The 19641-nt window shown below is 32.3% G+C and overlaps 1 protein-coding gene across 1 annotated transcript in view; it reads left to right on the top strand.

The window, feature by feature from the left end:
• Positions 1-5491: 5491 nt before the first annotated feature.
• The window catches only part of LOC112684760 (protein dead ringer homolog), a 78244-nt gene continuing 64094 nt past the window's right edge, over positions 5492-19641 (top strand). The window contains exon 1 of the mRNA XM_025556422.1: positions 5492-5902. The gene's annotated coding sequence lies outside the window, so the exon portion shown is untranslated. The remainder of the gene's footprint in view (positions 5903-19641) is intronic.

Genomic DNA, 19641 nt, shown 5'->3' with positions numbered 1-19641 from the left:
CTAACAGTAAGTTATCATGAGTCTTGGTGGATCAGATATCATAATGGCTATTAAGATATAGTTTTGTACAACTGCTATAATATGTTATTTATCTTAATGACTCAAATGTACTTTCCTGTAATAAACTGAAATAAAATAAAAATAACTATGGTAGGTAGCATACTACACGCATACAGTGTTTTGGTAGATACCATTTTATGGGTAGGTAGCATATTAGACGAGAACCAATAATCCTTATTACATCACAGGTACTTAGTTGTGTTATTATGATGTATGTTTTCAATTTTTCTTGGGTTTAGGTAGGTAGTGCACGTGCACTTGTGCACATACACACGAGCCGCCACTGTCGCGGTGGTAGATAACAGTGGTATTACGCGCTGTGATGCATCACAAAATCCCAATAATAAACAACGGCCACTGGACCGCGTGTTAAAATGCCACGGAATCTTAATCGGATGGAGGCAGGCCAGTGAATCGACGAACATAGCCCACTCTTGCATAATATGACAACCAAAAAAAAAAAAAAAAAGGTTTGAAAACATATTTACCAAACATCACATGTGAAAATGTTGGTTAGAAAATAATGGTTTGGCAATGATGTATATACATAGTGATATAATGATTAACCCTGATGATGTCCTAAATAAATTAGTGACCAAAACAAGAAAACTACGGTGGATGTAAATTTTAATGTAATTAAAATATTGTTTGACTTTAAATGCTTTAAATAAAGTACAAGAAAATTTAAAATAATATGTTTTACGTATACCTACCTATTGTATAGATCTAAACCGTTATCATCTGGTTTTGTAACACAATGATCGGATGTATTTTCACCTGGCATCCTTTTTTTTGCGTCAAACTCGTTCTTGAGGAAAATCTATTTCAGTAAGGCCTTTGCTTATAGCGAATTGTTTAGTTTCCATCAATAAATCATGTGCACACTGAACTGTTCTAATATTTTTATTTTTTTAGTAGTTTAATCAACAATACATAGTGCCCGAATAAAGTCAATAGATGATGATTAAAGGTATTTTGATAAAGGCGTGGTAAATGCAAAAATATTTTTCATTAACAGAAGATTTATAACAAATTTAAAAGATGATAAGATTTCTATCAAGTTTTTAGATGTGAATGAACAATCACGATCCATAGATTTTGACAATATTTTGTATGCTTTTTCCCGCATGCTTATTTTTACTCGTGCAAGAACTAAATTGAACAAATGTGAACGCTGATAATACGCATACAAGTTCTTGCATGCTCAAACTTGCATGCAGTCCAACATGTCGGACAGAATTTGTATGCCAGTTTATTCTCGAACACGAATAGTTAACTGCGTAATCAATGTGATTGTGTTATATGAACTTTTAACATTTTTTTTAATAATAATGATTATAATAATATTAATACAGTTATTAATATAAATTATTTTATTATATTTTATATTATATATATTATATTTATCATTCGCGTTTCAGCTGTCGTTGTGTTCGGTTGGGTTCCTCCATCTACTCTAATCGCAGCTATTATTTATATTTATTGTATCTATCTCATTAGTGTATTTTAATTACCTTCATATGTCGTCGTCTTCGGGCGGTGACTCGCGGTCGGGTAAATCACTTGCTCCAAAGTAAAATCTATTTTGCCTTCTATTCGTGCGTCTGACCCCAGCTATACACCTGTAATCTCAAAAAAAAATGTACGTAAGTCAAAAGCCAACTCACTCTCACCTAAATCCCCTGAATTTCAACAAATTTTAAACAACGCTCCGATATTAAATACTTCGGCCTTCGATTATAATAATCTCGTATCTACGGAAAATAGTACGTCGCATGACTCGACCATTAACAACAGCTTATCTTCTGATAATTTTAATGATCCTACATCGCGCTCCGGTTCCGGTGCGATTTCAACGCCAATTACTAATACTACGTATTCCACTGATAACCAAAATGATATTAATATGTCGTCTCAATCTACACAACAGACCTTCACTGCTGATTATAACGGTCCCTATGTGCCTATCCATGCCTCCCCCTAAATACTGGCCTGTTTCTAAGCTAAAAGAAATAAATAAAATCAATATAGCACCTGTACGTACAATTAGGTACCATAACTAGTCAGGACTTGTACGTGTTAAGGTCCTGTACATTAATGATTTTGGCTGTTTATTGTTATAAAAAAAAAAAACCAACTCAATGTTTCAACGTTCCAGTAAACTAAGTACACTTTTATATATATTATAATACTAGTATTTTTCTTTTTGTCCTCATTTAAATGTCAAAATTCTATTATACTATTCTAAACTATTTTTCTATAGCGTGTGCGTGAATATAAATATCAATAAAATAATATTTGTTATTCGAAGCATGGATAAACAATTTTTAATTCGAATTTTTTTGTAAATCTTGATGCTTTCTGTAAATATACTCGGGCAAAATATAAACTGTCGTGTATTATTGTTGCTACTGTCTACATTTTACGGGGCCATCTATTCTTTTTTTACAGACCTGCTATCTCGTTGGATGTGCTTCTCTTTTTTTCTCCTCCAAATATCTTCTTCAGCTTTGTTACAGTACTTATTAGTTTCAGCTTAAATAATCATTTCATTATTATATTTTAGTTTTTAAATTGTATTTTACTATTTTTGCTGATATTTATATTATATGAGATCTTCATCTATTCAATGGGTTCTATTGGATGAGAAAAATGAAAAGCAAAATAATGAACATAATTTTATACGGTTTTATATAAAACGTGTAAATAATTTACTCGAAACCTTGAGCACACATGATCAAAAATTCTTTAAATTCTTTTATTTTCATAGTTTATCATGTATTATTGTAAATATTAAATTTTAAATATATTTTTTTTGAGGCAATTATAGCAGAACTGTGCTTAGTATATTTTATTATGTGATAAATATTTCATACATTAATTTAATATTTTTAATCAATGATTGATAACAATAATAACGATTTACTGTTTATGTACATATGTTATTTTAATTCGTCGTATAAATAAAAAAAACCTTAAGTAACCAGGATTTCTCATTTTAACCAACCTCCGTTGTAGTGAAAACCATCTCTCTTCCAGCTGCAGCAAAACCACTGTTTTCCCGATCAACTTTAAGAAATATAAATTTAATCGCTATCATTTTGCTTATAGTTTTTATCTAAAGGAAAAATAAACTCGTGGGTGCAGGTTACACTACACCAATACTCGACACAAATATTTTCAATAGTGAGTTAGTAGTTAATTTTTAACAGTCAGTTAGTACCGTTTTCTCAGAATAAAACAGAAATCAAACTATTTCCTCTGGTTTTTATTTTGATGACCCATGTATTCGATGAATTTAACTTTCATCGACTCATCATTTTTTTTCGCGTATAATGTATAAATATATACGATATACTTACATACTATGACCGAAAATATTGTGTGGTTTCATTCAATGCATAATGATCATATTATCGTTAGTCTGTTACGAGCCAACCATGATGTTAAAAATAGATATCCAATCAAAATTTTTTTTAAAAAATTCCTTGCACTACGAATATAATAGGTCGTACAATTTTTGAAACCCTGTTATGTTAAACAATTCATTTTTTTCCGCTTGGTAATATGAATTATATTTTATTTACAACGGACAGGTCTTGTAGGAGGTAGAGGGGACGTAAGGTGACTTAGTCTTCCTATCACTCCCTGTGTTGCATGAAAAGCTTTCTCTTTTGGATTCCTTTGAAAATTTCACTCGATAATTCCAGTGTCCAATCGAATTAATAGTTTATGTTAAAAATTACTAATTACATGTTAGTTTATAAGATTTATTTTCGTTGAATATTTAAATTATTTTATTTTTTGAAAAATAACCAACAATATTGAGACCATACGTTTATTTATCATGGTACCTAAATGTACTTGATATATATGTATATTTAATAACATTACATATTCATTTGAAAGGTACATGGGACGCTCGAAATGGTAATTAGGTTTAGCCTAAATAGGTAAAAAACATTTATCCTATTGGTTGCTATCGTTTTGAACTCGTGATATTTGGAATCATGGATCATTAGTCATTAAATTGTTTGTATAATATATTTAAAATGTACTAAATAATGATGTTTTGATTTATAATTAGTTTCCTTCAATATGAAGTAAAATATTTCATATTTTGAACTAGATAAAATTATTTACTTTTTTGTAGACGTCTTGGCTGTAACTAATAATTATTTTAAAATTGTTAAAGTCAAAGTTGTTTTAAAATTTTGTAAATCAACCAGATTTCTGAAATTTCGAGAATTTAATCATTTGCGGGCAAACTGAATATTTTCAAATTACAGAAGGCATGTTACTACAAAAAACCTCTCATTATCTTGCAAGTGTATAGGATTATTCGTTAAAGGATGTCTATGGTTGTGTATCGTATGGTACGTTTACACTCGTGCGCTTTTTCGTGCGTTAGATACATGCGTAATAGCGCACCTCGAGCTGAACAAAAAATCTTGCGATAGCCTTTTCGAGTCGAACAACAACATTTTCGTGACGTATCGCTACGACGTAAAGTTTTCCGCGCTCAGCAGGAATCCCTTCAACGTATTGAATTTTACTTATTATTTTACTTGATATTAATGTTTTAATTGTTTGAATTTAATTGAAAAAATTTATCGAAACTGAAGACCTGATCGTTCGTGTACAGATACGAATCGTCTATAGTTCCAAAATGCCGAGAAACAATAATTGTTATACATTTTTTAGCGCAGTCGACGCGTCGGGCGTGTATGCTGATTTCAATGGCGGATCCAGGATTTTCTTTTGGGGGGTTTTGAAAAATTTTTCTCTTGGGATATTTTTTATAACATTGCAGACAGTGATTGAAAATGAATTATGATAATACGGACTATAGTAAGTAATACGATACATTAATTTAAATCTAAGACTACTATTTTCTTGTATGAATAAAAAATGTAAATTATATACTTTTCCTTATACTTTAAAAAAAAAATAAATAATTTTTCGAATTCATAAAATTATTGATTTTTAATATATATTTTTCCTGAATTGGGGGTGGGGTTTAACCCTCCCCCAGGATTTGCCACTGCTTGATTTAATCAGTTTTTTTCGGAGACAGAATTTTCGTTTGCAGTAAACACTGACGAAACCCACGATCCGTGCGGTTCTTAAAAAAAAAAAAAAAATGTTATACCCCACGTTGATCGAAAAAAAACTGCGATCCTCCCTTATAAGAAAAGCGAACTCACGTGCTGCGGCTGCGGCGAACGTTCTGTATGCCGCGACGGGGTGTTGTCGCGCCGCGTTGTTGCCTCCGTCCGCCGAGCACACGCGCGACAATACGCGCTGCCGAGCGGTGGCCGGGTCGGTGGTGGGAGGCGTGGTCGGGGTACCGGCGGTCGCGCCATTGGCCACCGCCGGGCTGGGCCCCCTTTCGCGCGCCGCCGCCGCCGCCGAGTTGCCGTCCGCCGGCCGGGTGGGTGACGGCACGGCGGACCAGACGCATCGTCGCGACCGCCGCCGCCGATCGTATACCGTCGCCGCAAAACGGTGTGTGTGTGCTCTCCCGCGATCGCCGTCCGCGCCGCCGACAACTTCGATTACCGCGCGCGCACGCGCGCACACGTTCCGCTCTCCCGTCCGCGCCGACAAACCTTAAAGTTTTGTTTTTCGCCCCTTCGAATCCCGTTCACTCCCCCGCCGACGACACCACCCCTACGCGACTCGTTCGTTCCGTCCGATCTCGCCGATTCTCTCTCTCTCTCTCTCTCTCTGTCCGTCCAACTTGTTTCCGCCTTCGTCGGACCCGTTCAAAATTGGCCGCGTCAAGCAGAATCCGGTTCGTGCGGTGGCCACTGGCAAAACGGCTGAGCACAACTCGGTGGTAAGTTCAATAATGTTTTTTTTTTTTTTTTTTTTCATTTTTTCCTCACACCGTTCGCGTTACAGAGGGATGTTCGTACGTTCGCAGTCGAAACATTGTCTAATGTTACACGTTGTTTTCGTACCGAATACGCTGTGTGTGTTTATAGGCCCGGTAAGTCATGACACGGTACGCGCCGCTAGTGTCCTAGATAGCGTCGGACGTCGTTTTTTTTTTACGATTTATCGCTCCTCAGACGCGCGTAGTCGACGGTTTAACACGTTGAGCCGGAGGCGTGTTGAGGTAAAAAGTTCGTACCGGAAAACGCAAGCGTAGAGTTCAATAACGACCAATATTGAATTTACTGTTGTAGTCGTTTTTATAAATAATCCGTGTGTACAAGGTGTACCTTCGGTGTTTTATCGCCCGGTGGGATACTTAAAATTTGCCGCGCCTTAAATCATATTTAAACGCCAATAAATCGATTACTGATTTCGCCTACACGAAAAAAGTTTTCTTCTAGTGCTCGCCGGAGTGCATGTTGTTCCCACGACTTTTTTTCCAGCATTTTTATTTCAGTTTTCATTTTCAGCTAATCAATAGTGTACAATGTACCTATTCTGTATATCCGTGCTACTGGAATGTTATTCATTGTGAAGACAAGTAGCTCATTTCGTTAATACGATGCGTGATTGATTATTTGTTTATAATAAGTCAATTTAATCTTATTTATACGTTCATTCGGTAGAAAACAATATATATATATATATCATATATAATTGAAAAGAAAATAGGTACCCAGACGAATTATTTTTACTTATACTCAAAATTATTATCTGTCCCCGTCATCGTCTATATGATGTCGGACAATGCATAGCTGAAATCCACGTCACAATATTTTGATATTGAAATTGCAACGTGTATACATAATATATTGTTAAGTCACGAAAAATTATATATTTCTGTAAAATATTGTTTATAGTAACAAAATTAAATCGTTTCATATTTTTTTTTACATTATTTACTGTAATAATATCACTCATAGTGTATATATCTTTCATCAATCGGCGAAAATTAACAAAATAGAATATTAAAAATTATCTTGGGAATATTCTCATATTCTTCCACTTTTAAGTTTATTGAAAATCATGTGAATTACTACACATATAGATGTGTTACAATTTCGATCCAACTATTATTAAACTAAATCTCGTTAAATTAAAGGAAACAGTAGTTATATACGTAATTGAATGTATACAACAATAATGTTGTAAGCATATTAGTTATATTTGTATCAAACTGTAATCCTTTTAACTAAAATATTAATTTTTAAGCTCAATTTTATTTAAATTAGTTATTATACATCTTATATGTATAAAGGTATGTACGTTTTATTATGTTATATACATATCTATCTATATATTCTTCAAGAATTCGATGAACAAATATTATATTTTTTTCCCCCATAGGGTAAGATATATCTCATACTCGTAATGAGATAACACTGTTTTTATAATACTAGGCACACATAACATAACATGGTTAAGACATGGTATATTTCCGATAAAAAATATACACCTATAAAAGTAAAACGTAAGATAAAATAAATCTTAAGTTATAATAATAAAGGTTAAAGGTTGACACTCGCAGAAGAATCGTTCTTCAATTATCACGTGCTATACACTGCAGGTGGTTTGACATTGTTTAATATAGTTTACTGTACCAGTATTTCATGTACGGTTTACACTGTCAACATTTTGCAAAACAGTTTGGTGTCTTTAAATTATACACGCTTAATATTTTTCATAAATCTACGTGTTAAGTATCAAATTAATTATTAAATACGTAGTACAATGTATAATGCGTCAGAATAATTAATACATTATTAATATTTTCCAGTTGATTAATTCGAAAAACTTTTGTATATTAGATGTTTATACGTTATGTTTATCGTCTTATGACGATAATTTTTCTTCCACGTTTTTCAGACAAAATTGCAAAATTTTCGAAATCCTTCAATTTTTGTTCGATTGCTTTTATTCGATTTGAAATTGTTAACTTATCTAGTAATATTGGATTAATATAAATTAAAATTAATAAATGATTAATAGGTGTATAGATAAAACTATAGATTAGCTATTCGTATAGATATTCGTATAACAATATACAATAAAACTCTTACTCGACCAGTGCTGGTTCGCCATTATACCGTTAACGACGACAATATACACAACGATCCAAGATAATATTTTCATCGTCGTAAATTTTAATTTCTTATTCTAACTCGGACTAATTTCCTTGTAAACAAACAATTAAACTAGTTTAAAATCACCTGTTATCACGGCCTTGTGATTTGTCACTTAGTACCAAATGTAGCTTTAATGAGTGATAAATAGTCTACCATAATAATCATGGAATAATCTTAACATCGTGTAATAGCTTGTAAACGGTTTATGTAACACCAAATTAAATCTGGATCTTTATAATATTTTTTTTTTATATTGTTATTATTGCGTATTTAAATATAACTATAGAAACTACCTTATTATGTACACAAAGTTTCTCCACCGGCAGGCTTCTTTCCTCTGTTATTTTTGTTTTTTTAGTATTACATTAGTTAAGCTTATTGATCATACTGTAAAAGATTGCCTGATTAAAAAAACGATTTTAATAAGAACTAGAGGAATATAAATTATTTTGTTTTTTTTTTATTTTAATATTTAATTTTTAATATTACATTTTTTATACTAAGTAAACATTTAAATAAGCAGCATTGTGTTATTTTAATAACATATACAAAATATATAGGAATAGATGTATTTAATCTAAATGTAAATTTAAAAATATGGTTCACATTTTATTTACTACACCGTACGTACCTATTCTTATTTTTTACTATTCTTAAATTAATACAATGTGTTGAAATATTTTAGCTGTGTTATATTTTAATATGGTATAGTTGTTTTCGATACAATACGTAACACTAAAAAGTGTCCTTGGACCTAACCACTATATGGTTGTATTATGTTAGAAATTGATGTATATAGGGTCGAAAGAGGAATAAATCCTTTCGGTACTATACAAACATTTGTTTAGTCAGGGTTAAAGAATTTAGTTGCCTCCCTCGCCGTTACTGTTCAAAGACGCCGATTATGGATGTATTTACAATGGTGATTTTTTTGAAAAGGACAAAAAAGATATCATAATTGACGATTATTCCACAAATGACACTGAGGAAATGGTTTTATAGTTAAAATCAATATTATTAAAAGTGTGTTGGATTTACAATGTATTTAGAGAAACGTGGCACAAGTATTTACAAGTTTTAAGCTAAAATACCATATTTAATATTTGTTAACATTCATATGTGAATTAGATTTGATTAAAATGATAATACTAATTAATTATTGAAGATTTTTTTTGGGTTTTACCTGATTTTATTTCAATTCGCTCCAAATATTATAATGTAGGTGTCTATGGGCTACGTGTTTAATTTTCCAACAATATCGTGCGTAACTGCACGAATATTATTTGTATTTAAATGCACTCGCCTCTGAAATTAGAATGGAAACCGAAATATACAAAATAAATTATTAACCTTGTCTTTTACAATTGACCACTTAGAATTAAGTAGACTGTCAATTTGAATAACGTGTACGGCCGCCTTCCTCCCCCGCGGCCAACGCATAAATGATAATTGAAGTGTTTTGACATTATATAAATATACATTAACATGTGTATGCGTTTCCGTTCCGTCTCCTATGGAAAAGCTATGTTTTTTCTGTTTAATATTATCATTATTGTTCGAAGGATGTTGTGTTTTGTAAATGATACGTATGTGACTTATTCATTACATTATTGTCCTCTGTAATAGTATGCGTGCGTATATTGGACTATAAAAGACCCGGACAATCGTCATTAGATGGAACCATGTACGTGTGTGTGTATAGGTAAATATACATGTAATGTGTGTAGACGTTCATGTACATAATATTATATGTTTTCAATTCTATTCGAGAGAAGAAATATAATTGTTATAACGATAATAATGATAATAATAATAATAATAGACCGGTCGACTTCTTCGAATATATATGCTGATCCTATTTTGTGTCTGACTTGTTAATCAAGCCGCACAAGAAAACATAATGTTGTAATTAAATATGATAATTACTCATTAACATATATTTCCACTTGCATCATCGAATTCTTGAAAAATGAATATATATTTACTATTTAGGTGCGCTATTATAACATTCTTCTAGGGCTTTACGGATTTATGTACACTATGTGATTAAAATGATTTCTCATTAAATGACTATTTCATTGAAACGTTCATCGGGTTATGATGGACATGTTTCTTAATTAATTTTAAATTTCAAAATTAACGAACAATTACTTAAATCATATACCATGGTATAATTGTTATTTATTAGACACTCCCATAACGATATTTTTAATCATCATAAACTATAATCACTATCAATTTTGACATGATATGATGTGTACTTTACTGCGATTTTAAAATATTGTGAAATCAGGTCAAACTCGAATTTTATACATACATTTTATAACAGTAATAATAAGCTGTATATTATATTGAGTAAACGCTCAACATATTTTCATATTAAACGTTGATATTTATACACTCTTTCTATGCAATAATAACGATACATTTTATTTAGTCAATGAAAATATGAATCGTTAACAATTTATAATGGGTAATTTTATTAAGATAATACACGAACGGCAAACCTTGAATATGACATTGAACTGTCTGTAATTCAAACCAAAATAAATAATATTCAATTTTCATGTTTCTATGAGTTGATCGATATTATAATATATATTATATACGATATAATCGTACATTTTATAATGTTATAAATGTCAGTATAAATACAAAGCTTTAATTACACGTTTTATTGCATATTATAATTATGGGAATTAAAATATATTTTCTTGTAATTACTTAATAATACCTAATACGGTTACAAACAGTGTTTACAATCGATGTCGAGTTTTAAATTTCCTTTTACAATATGTAATGTAAAGCTATTGAGAATATGTCTGTAGGTTGCCTACGGTGTTTCAATATTTCAGGTCATAATTTAGTTATAATATTAATACAAATAATGCTATATGTTCGTATGAAATTGATTCGTGTTATACGTGCTATACATAAGATCCTTCCACCCTATTTCTTGATAATATTTCTTCGTATTTATTTTTTCCCTCTTATTCTTCTATTTATTCATCCCTTTTACTTGAACGTGCTTAAATGGTGACCAGATGTACACAATATGCTCCCGGACGTACTTACATACCCCGTGCACAATGTGGTTAGATTGATGATGTTAATATACATGTACACATTTTATACGATATAACGTCTATATATAATACGTCTCACATGTGTTGAAAAAATATTTCACACTGCATAACAATTTTTTTTATTTTTATTAAATGTGCAAAATATGTCATCAGCCATTTTAAAACTGTTATAGATTTGATGATTATAAAAATAATTTATTCTTATACATATTAAATATTATTTTATTCTTTTGAAATACGTTGGTTGTATTATTATTAGTATAATTATTAATGATATATACAATAAATTTACCTAAAAATAAATTTAAATGATTACAATTAATACATTTAGTGTATTATTCTATACATGGATGATGTGTTTAATTTTTTTTTCACTATTTTATTATTAAATAAATCTGCTTAAATTAAATTGCATTATAATATATTATATTAACTATTTGTCCAGTAAATAAAGGTAAATACTTTTATAGCATGTAGTTTTTAATATTATAAGGCGTAAAAGTTATTTCGATCGTAGTTTCATAAGTTATCTTAAACACCTCAAGCTGTTATTTGTTTTTGAAAAAAATAATATGTAAATATTATATTGATATGGATATAGCATTATTAAAAGTATTAATTAATTTATATATTCAAATGAATATTTACAGTAAAATAATCTGTTATTATACTTTGTAGTTCATTATTATGAACACGTAATGCATTTTTAATGATCATGAATGTGTTTTCTTTTAAATCCACTATATACTTTAATTTGACAGTGTCGTAAAAACAAATTGTTAATAAACGAGTCGATAATTTAAAAATAAGTACTTAAAAAAATTCGTAGTACAGTTTTGTATTATTCAGCGCAGACAATATGTATATAAATTTTACTATTATATACATTTTAGTGTTAGAAATTATGTGATGCGACGAGCTGGCGTTTTATTTGTACATTACAAGAACGTTTGCATTTGTAACGTGCGACAAATGTAAAGCCAATGTCAAGGATAGTCAAAAATTCTTACATTTATACATTTATATTTTGACTACGTTTGGTCATTAAGATCTGCACTACCCCTAACCATATCGTATGTATGTTATGTTATAATGGTCGACAGAAGGGAATTTAATAGGGGTGTCTGCGATGAAACAGAAGCCAACTGTTTCCGTCCGTAAAAACTAATCTTACCCCGTACATGATTATTCAGCGTACAGTGTTTTCGTGTAGTGAATTGATAGCGTTTTGATACGTAAACAGAGCCGTAAATAAAGAATTCGAAAAATAACTAATTGTTAATGAGCCGTTAACACTTGGCGTCGGGCCATCTATTAGGACTTTACGAGCCTCGAGCTGCACGCATTACATTATTATTAGACGTACAATATCATTTATAACGAATGCATCGTGGCGATAAAAACTCTTGTGAAATAAAATGTGAGATTTGAATGAGATACTTTCGAGAATTTTTGAATCATAATTGTACTACGGAGCAGTTCTTAAAGTAGGAGGGGAACGCAAGGGGATTCAGTCCCTCTACCTCTCTCAGATTTTATAAAGCGTCCCCTTTAACATTTCCCCGAAAAGTTTACTGAAACGCTCAACTGTTTGTTAAAAATAATCATACACATTAAAACAGTTGAAAAATTTCTTTTTGCGATTTAGTTGATGTCACTAGGTATTAAACAGTATTCAACAAACAAAAATAACTAATATTAAATATAAATTATAGATTATATAGTAATATATACTTATAAATACGTTTTTTTTTTTAAAAAAAAATAAAAATATTTTATTAAAATAAATTTACAATTTGTTATTTAAAACAATAAGTTAGTAATTTACAAGTTTATACATTTTTGCAGCAAATCAACAGTTGAATAGTGGAGGAAATTGTTTACCAACAACATATATATATATATATATATATATAGCTATTTATAATTAATTATCTAGTATTGTTTGGGTAGTCACTATATGGAACTCTGAGAAAATTATACATGGATTAGAGTACCCCTACCTTTTTATACCCCTTTAATCCTGCTACGGAGTTACGTTTAAGCATCCCGTTTGTAAACGCTCATATTTAACAAATATTTATTATTTAAAATTATTATATAAATAGTATTATACAAGTATTATAAAAAGTAAATGTTGAATGTGTATAAAAACTATAATACGAGTACAAGAGCAAAAATTTGTTGGAATCTCATATTTTTGATGTGTCGAAAAAAACGGTAAGCGAATAATATTTTAAATTAATCAATACATTAATCGAACTAAATATTTCAGTGATGTAGTCATAACATCTATCAGTTTTATATAATCTTCTAACGTGTATTTAAACTAGAGCTCTTAAAACACGTGTCACGGAATTCACGTGTACACGTGAAATACATGTTTATCCAAAATATATATCCATTTTTACAATGGTAAAATTAGTAATTTTATGTTATACACTTGAAGTTTTAATAAAATATTAATAGTACAGTATTAAGTTTAGGATATACGTTTTTATTTTGAATTTTACACGTGACACGTGACACGTGAATTCCGTGAATTCACGTGTATTAAGAGCTCTAATTTAAACCAAAGTTTTCTTTTTAATATAACCACTTTTTAGAGTAACACGTACAGTTGTACAAATGTATATCTGTTGTGCTAAACCGTGTGTATATATAATAAAGACTATTTATTGACTTTTGATGGATGATCGTCTGCCGTATTCATAATAACTGCTCCTCCGGCTATTATAATACTACCGGAGTCATGGTGATTTCTGCCTCGACTTTTTTGTCAACATTCTATTATATTTATTATATTTCTATTGACACTCTGTTCTATGCGCTGCGCATCATTCCAAACAACTGTAATGGGGTTAAGCAAACACATTATTTGAATTACAGCCATTTCTCTTGTCTAATTTTCTGCGCTGGACGATTCTATTCTAAGGTTCATAAAAATGAAAAATAACCCGTCAGATGTGGTACGATTATTTATTATTTCAATGACTTTTAACAAATTTTCTTCAACCCATTGTCCTATAGCTTTGATAATAAAAACTACAATACGTGCGAGTTTACGCTTAAATATTTATTCGAATTCTCATAAGGCAGGTTAACGTTTTTGATGTTGATAAAAGAAACAAAATATAGAGCAAATCATTTTTTTACTTGTACTATTTTTAGTAATTTATGTGAGTATTTACGTTTTATTACAATACATATATTAGTGTTGTTTATGATAAAAGTTATTTATAATAAATTATTAATCTGCACTAGTGTGGTAAAATAAATATACACATATAACCCCAAAATGAACATTAAAAGCTATTAATATATTTATAATTTCCATGTCTATTAAACCATGGAATATTGACAAGAATAAAATCAACCCGACAAGTAAATCAATGGACTGTAAGAAGCTATACGAGTCCTCCTAAGCGTTTATATCGAAAAATCAATATTTACAGATGACATCGGCTAATTATAAATAATTATTAATATTAATTGCGCTTAGGTACACCGGTAAAAAAATTGAATTTCACCGATAACAGCTGTCGAAATACAGAACATACGCGGTAGTTTTACGAGTCCTAACCTACCTCGGTCGATTAACAACTCCGAAATCAGAACTTTGATTGTGTGCATAACGGAACACTTTGTGTAGTACTAAAAGTAAGGTGCGCGTTATGAGATTTGAAAGCGTGCACAAAATCTTACTCGTTGGAATCACAAAAAAAGGTTGTTTCCTCAAACAAATGTCGTACAACTGGTTCGCACTGAATGCAGACAAAAATCACATAATTGATTTCCATGATTAAGTTTAAATCGATTTCCAGAAGTTAAGTAGGCTTGTGTTATCCGGCTTCAGATTACACAGACGTTTAAAATGCGTACTGCGTACATGGGCGTATTTTAGGGGGGAGCGAAGGGGCGATCGCCCCCCCCCCCCGAATCCGTATTCAAGAAATTTATTATATATGAGATACGCATTTCAAATTTTTTTAATGTGGATCATTTTAAAACGAAATAAAATTACGCGCGGCTGTAAATATTGAATCGGGCTTTTTGTCGTCGGGTCCATACTTGGTGAAAAATCAAATAAAACAAACGTAACATTCAAACACAGAGACAGGTGTTAAAAAAAAAATTATACAAAAGTCGGTTCTAAGCGGATCCGGCAATAGATTAAGAATAAAAATACCACAAATACTAATGATTCTCCTGATTTTAATGTTACCGAAAGATTTTACTTGTAAATGTTGAATCTGAAAAAATTTGCCCCCCCCCCCCCCCCCAGAAGTAATTCTAAATATGCCCCTGATTGCGAATTTCAGGTCTCGATCGAGTCGTGCGACGACTTGGCATGATTGTGCGAAACGAATGGGACCGCGGAAGCTGCACCCCGCAGTTTCTTTCTCCGTTCCAATACGGATGTATGTTGAACGCGCGCCGAGCGCAGATGCGAGTCGTGCGCGCGTGTATACAACGCACACGCGGAAAACGGTTACCGAGAACGATATGTTTATGGACGGGTTTTATGCGTTCCGATTGATACGAGCCGATTAATAAAACCTATGCCCGGAGGGTTTTTATTTTATGCATTTGTCCCGGTGTTCGTTTTCCGTTTTACAATTTATTGCGCGTACGTATAGAACGATCAACAGATGCGTGAAAATAAACCTGTTAAACAAAACAGAACACATTATTATTGACACAATATGACCGTGTACAAGGTGTACGGTATTAGATTGTTCTTGTTGTTGGTGACTGTTCTTTGAAAACGATGTCCGGTGCTGTTCTTCTCGGCATAGCACCTATAAAAGTCCGCCCAGCGGTAAATACATATGAGCCATATATGTATGGCAATATACATACACGTATACCGTGGTTACGATCCAAATGATTTTTTTTATACTTATTAATCGTATCATAATATTTTTTAAACTACTTGCTTGTATTATTTTATCAAGTACTCGGTCTTGCCCCTCGTCTAATCGATATTCATGAAATCTATAGTATTGAATTTACGGTTTACCTCGCATATGAGGTGCACAAGTATCGTGGATCGATAAAATGCGACCGTCGACCGAGTAATATCCTTTATGCGTAAGTTGTTGGTTGCGTTTTGATTTCATATCAAATAATTTTTTTTTTTTTTGATACAATTGAACCAATATGGATTTCGACTAAAAAATTTAAATTTTTATTTTTAAAAAAAATGATTTAATAAATTTTTATAATAACCGATTTAACTGTAGTGTTCAATAGTATATATTTAGTATATTTAATAGTTTATGTACAAGTTGGAAAAACAAATTATATATAGTTTAGTCATTGAGTACATATTCTGCAATGTTTATAGGCTGATAATATTTTATGCGTACATTTTGTTATTTCGAGAATAAAGAATAAAAAGTGTACGAGGAAAACTCATAGTTTTTCAAGGCAATGATAATAATTTGCTATGGTAATTTTCGTTTCATATAGTTTTAATGTTCGGATTGATACGTACACATGTGATACGTATAATTATGTAATTTTACTGTGCGAAAATATTATCGAACTGGGCGGTACAACTCCGTGCATCTTTTTGGTCCGGCCTACGATTGTGCCAAGTGTATTTAAAACAATCGTTAAACGTCTGGAGCATTTAAAATAACGTCCGGTTTAATGGGTGTCTATATACAATTATAGAAGGGCTTATTATACGTGGAACACAGTCAGTCGAGAAATGTTTATGGCCAATTTTATAGGTTCCGATTAATGCGAGCCGCCGATTAATGAACTATAGAATTTTATTTATTTTTTTTCTTCGCCCTCTTTTTTTCATCCTGATTTTTTTTTCCACTATTTTATTTTTTATTTTTTTTTTCGTCGCATACGTCGCGGTGTGTACGGCGCAAGGCGGACGTCGTATTTTTCCCAACAGTAATAGACAAACAAATTGTTAAACAAAAAACACCTACTATTTCGCGCCCAAAAGAGAAAGAGGGAACTATTACATACGTTATACCATAAAACTGCGTATTGATGTTTAATTTGTATACATTTTTAATGAGCGAGCAGTAAAACGTATTGAAACCCGTTCGAATAAATATACATCGTCTACTATGCGATCAATGGAACGGAATGTTTTGTTCGTATGTTTTGCGTACTGCAGTTTAACTATATTATATGCTTCGAAAACTCGTGCTACTGTTGATACGTTAATTTATTCCTTATACGTCCGCTGCAGATTTTTTCCCTATACATTTACAGTGAAACCGTTTCTCGCGGTGGTATTTTAATGTTTTCTCGCGTGACACTCGGCATCATAATAATACAGTAAACATGTGTTGCGACTAAACGCATACACGTGCAATATGATCGTTTCATAAAAACGTTACGATTAAACCGACTGCAATCTATTTTGCACGGTTATATTAAACGTGCGCATACACGTACGATAAAATATATATAAAATATTGTCTGGCAACGAAAATGCTACACATATACATGCATATAAATAAATACCGAGTGGGTGTACGTCGTTTGCCAGTAGCAGCGCTATACCGCACGGTCCCGTCGTCAAATCCTCGTATTCTTGTCGTAAAAGCATGTTACAATCATATCGGAAATAAATAATGCCCGAAGTATTTGCACGGGCGAACAATATAAAATAAAACATTCTTATATCGGTTGAGACATCGTCCTTCTGAGATTTTTTTACAAATTATATTTTTTGAAAAAAATAACGACCTCCGTCCTGCGATCGTTGATATCGACGTGGTGATGGGTACTGCACAGTACCGTCCCGTATACCAAACGTCTTGCCAACAATTTTAAGACGTTGCGGTGACCGCCTTGTGCACCACAAGCTACGCTCTGCAGTGTGGTTTACATAACACGTCGCCCGCTGCATCGTTGCACATGCAAGAGTACGTGCACGGTCGGATGCACCACGCGCTATCGTTTACAGCACGCGTCGCTCTCGACTAGAATCGAATTGATGGATTCATTACAACGTTCCGTTGGTTCGAGGAACATTGAGCACGAATATTTTACAACTGTCACGGCCGAAATTGGAATCACGCGATCAACGATTCACCGATACGTGCCAAGCGCAGTGTAAAATGAAATAATAATGAATAAATAAAACGCTTTGGAACCGAAACCGAATATAAATGATTCAGAGCGGGCAGTGAGTTGGCTGCACGTTGGCTGTGCCATGACCGCGGCAGCCAGACTGTCAGTCGCGACCCGTGTGTTTTTTCGTGTATTATTTTCGACAACGTTTTCGGTCACAAACGTTTCCAAGGCGGTCTGCATTTCGGTTGCATTTCGAACAAATCGTTCAAGTGATCTGCGCTACTCGTCGGAATAATAAAATATCCGGAAAGGAACGGTATCGATGCGTATAATCCATTTACCGCGTACTATTGTACCGCCGTTGTCCGTCGGCGGTGGAATATTAAACATTTTTAATTACATTCGATTCGAGCCGTTTCGTGTGTTGGTGTCGACTGTTGTAGTACGTGTAGGAAGATCTACTCACTCCGCGTGACGTCCGAACAATAATTATTCCTAATCGAATATCGTCGGCAGGTTAGGTTCCTGTGTAGAAATCAAAACACGAATCAAAACACGGACGGATTGTGCGCGACCCCGGACGGACTTAATACTCGCATCAACGTAATATGTTATAATTATGAAGACCGGTGTTTGTAGACTTATCTAATTAAAAACGAAATCGATAAAGGCATTCGAAGGATGATGATGATGATGATGATGATACGATGGAATACATCGTTTGAAATTGAACTGAAAAACAAATAATAATGCGTTAATCCCCACTATATATATATATATATATTATATGATATTTACATTGCGCGAACTAATCTAATTCCAATGCAGTTAAAGTATAATACGTGCCATGTGTATAGATCATTCGATTATCGTCGTAATACCACCGATAATTATTCATTGTGCAGGCACTGTTTTGTATAGGTAGTTATTTATCAAAAGTAAATCGTTGTCGGTCGCCGTTTAGATGATTTGTTTACATTTATTATCCAGCGAACAGTGTAGAGGGAATAATGATTTTTTTACCCGGGAGGATATTTCGAACGCATATGGTGTTTTATTAGAAGTTTCATGTTTACATCGATAATAATGTATTTATGCGATATTCCGTCTCACTGCTACGGGGTGGGCGGTCAATTAATAAAGTAAATCGTTATTTACATTCGTCATCATCATAATCGATTACCAACGGTATGCATTGGCTGGTCCGTGAAATTTAAAAAGGCGTATCAACCGTGCATACACGTCCTCATCGTAAAATAACCGCCATATTATTATTAAACGTGCGCCCACGTAATATCGTTTTTTTTTATTTTGTGAATAAAACAAAAATATTAATTTATTATATTACGACGGAATTCATATCACCGTGG

This window comes from Sipha flava, unplaced genomic scaffold (assembly GCF_003268045.1).
Source record: "Sipha flava isolate LNK unplaced genomic scaffold, YSA_version1 257_pilon_pilon, whole genome shotgun sequence".
In the NCBI taxonomy this organism is placed as follows: Eukaryota; Metazoa; Arthropoda; class Insecta; order Hemiptera; family Aphididae; genus Sipha; species Sipha flava.
The sequence above is the reverse complement of the archived record's forward strand: the minus strand, read 5'-3'. Positions and strand labels throughout refer to the sequence as shown.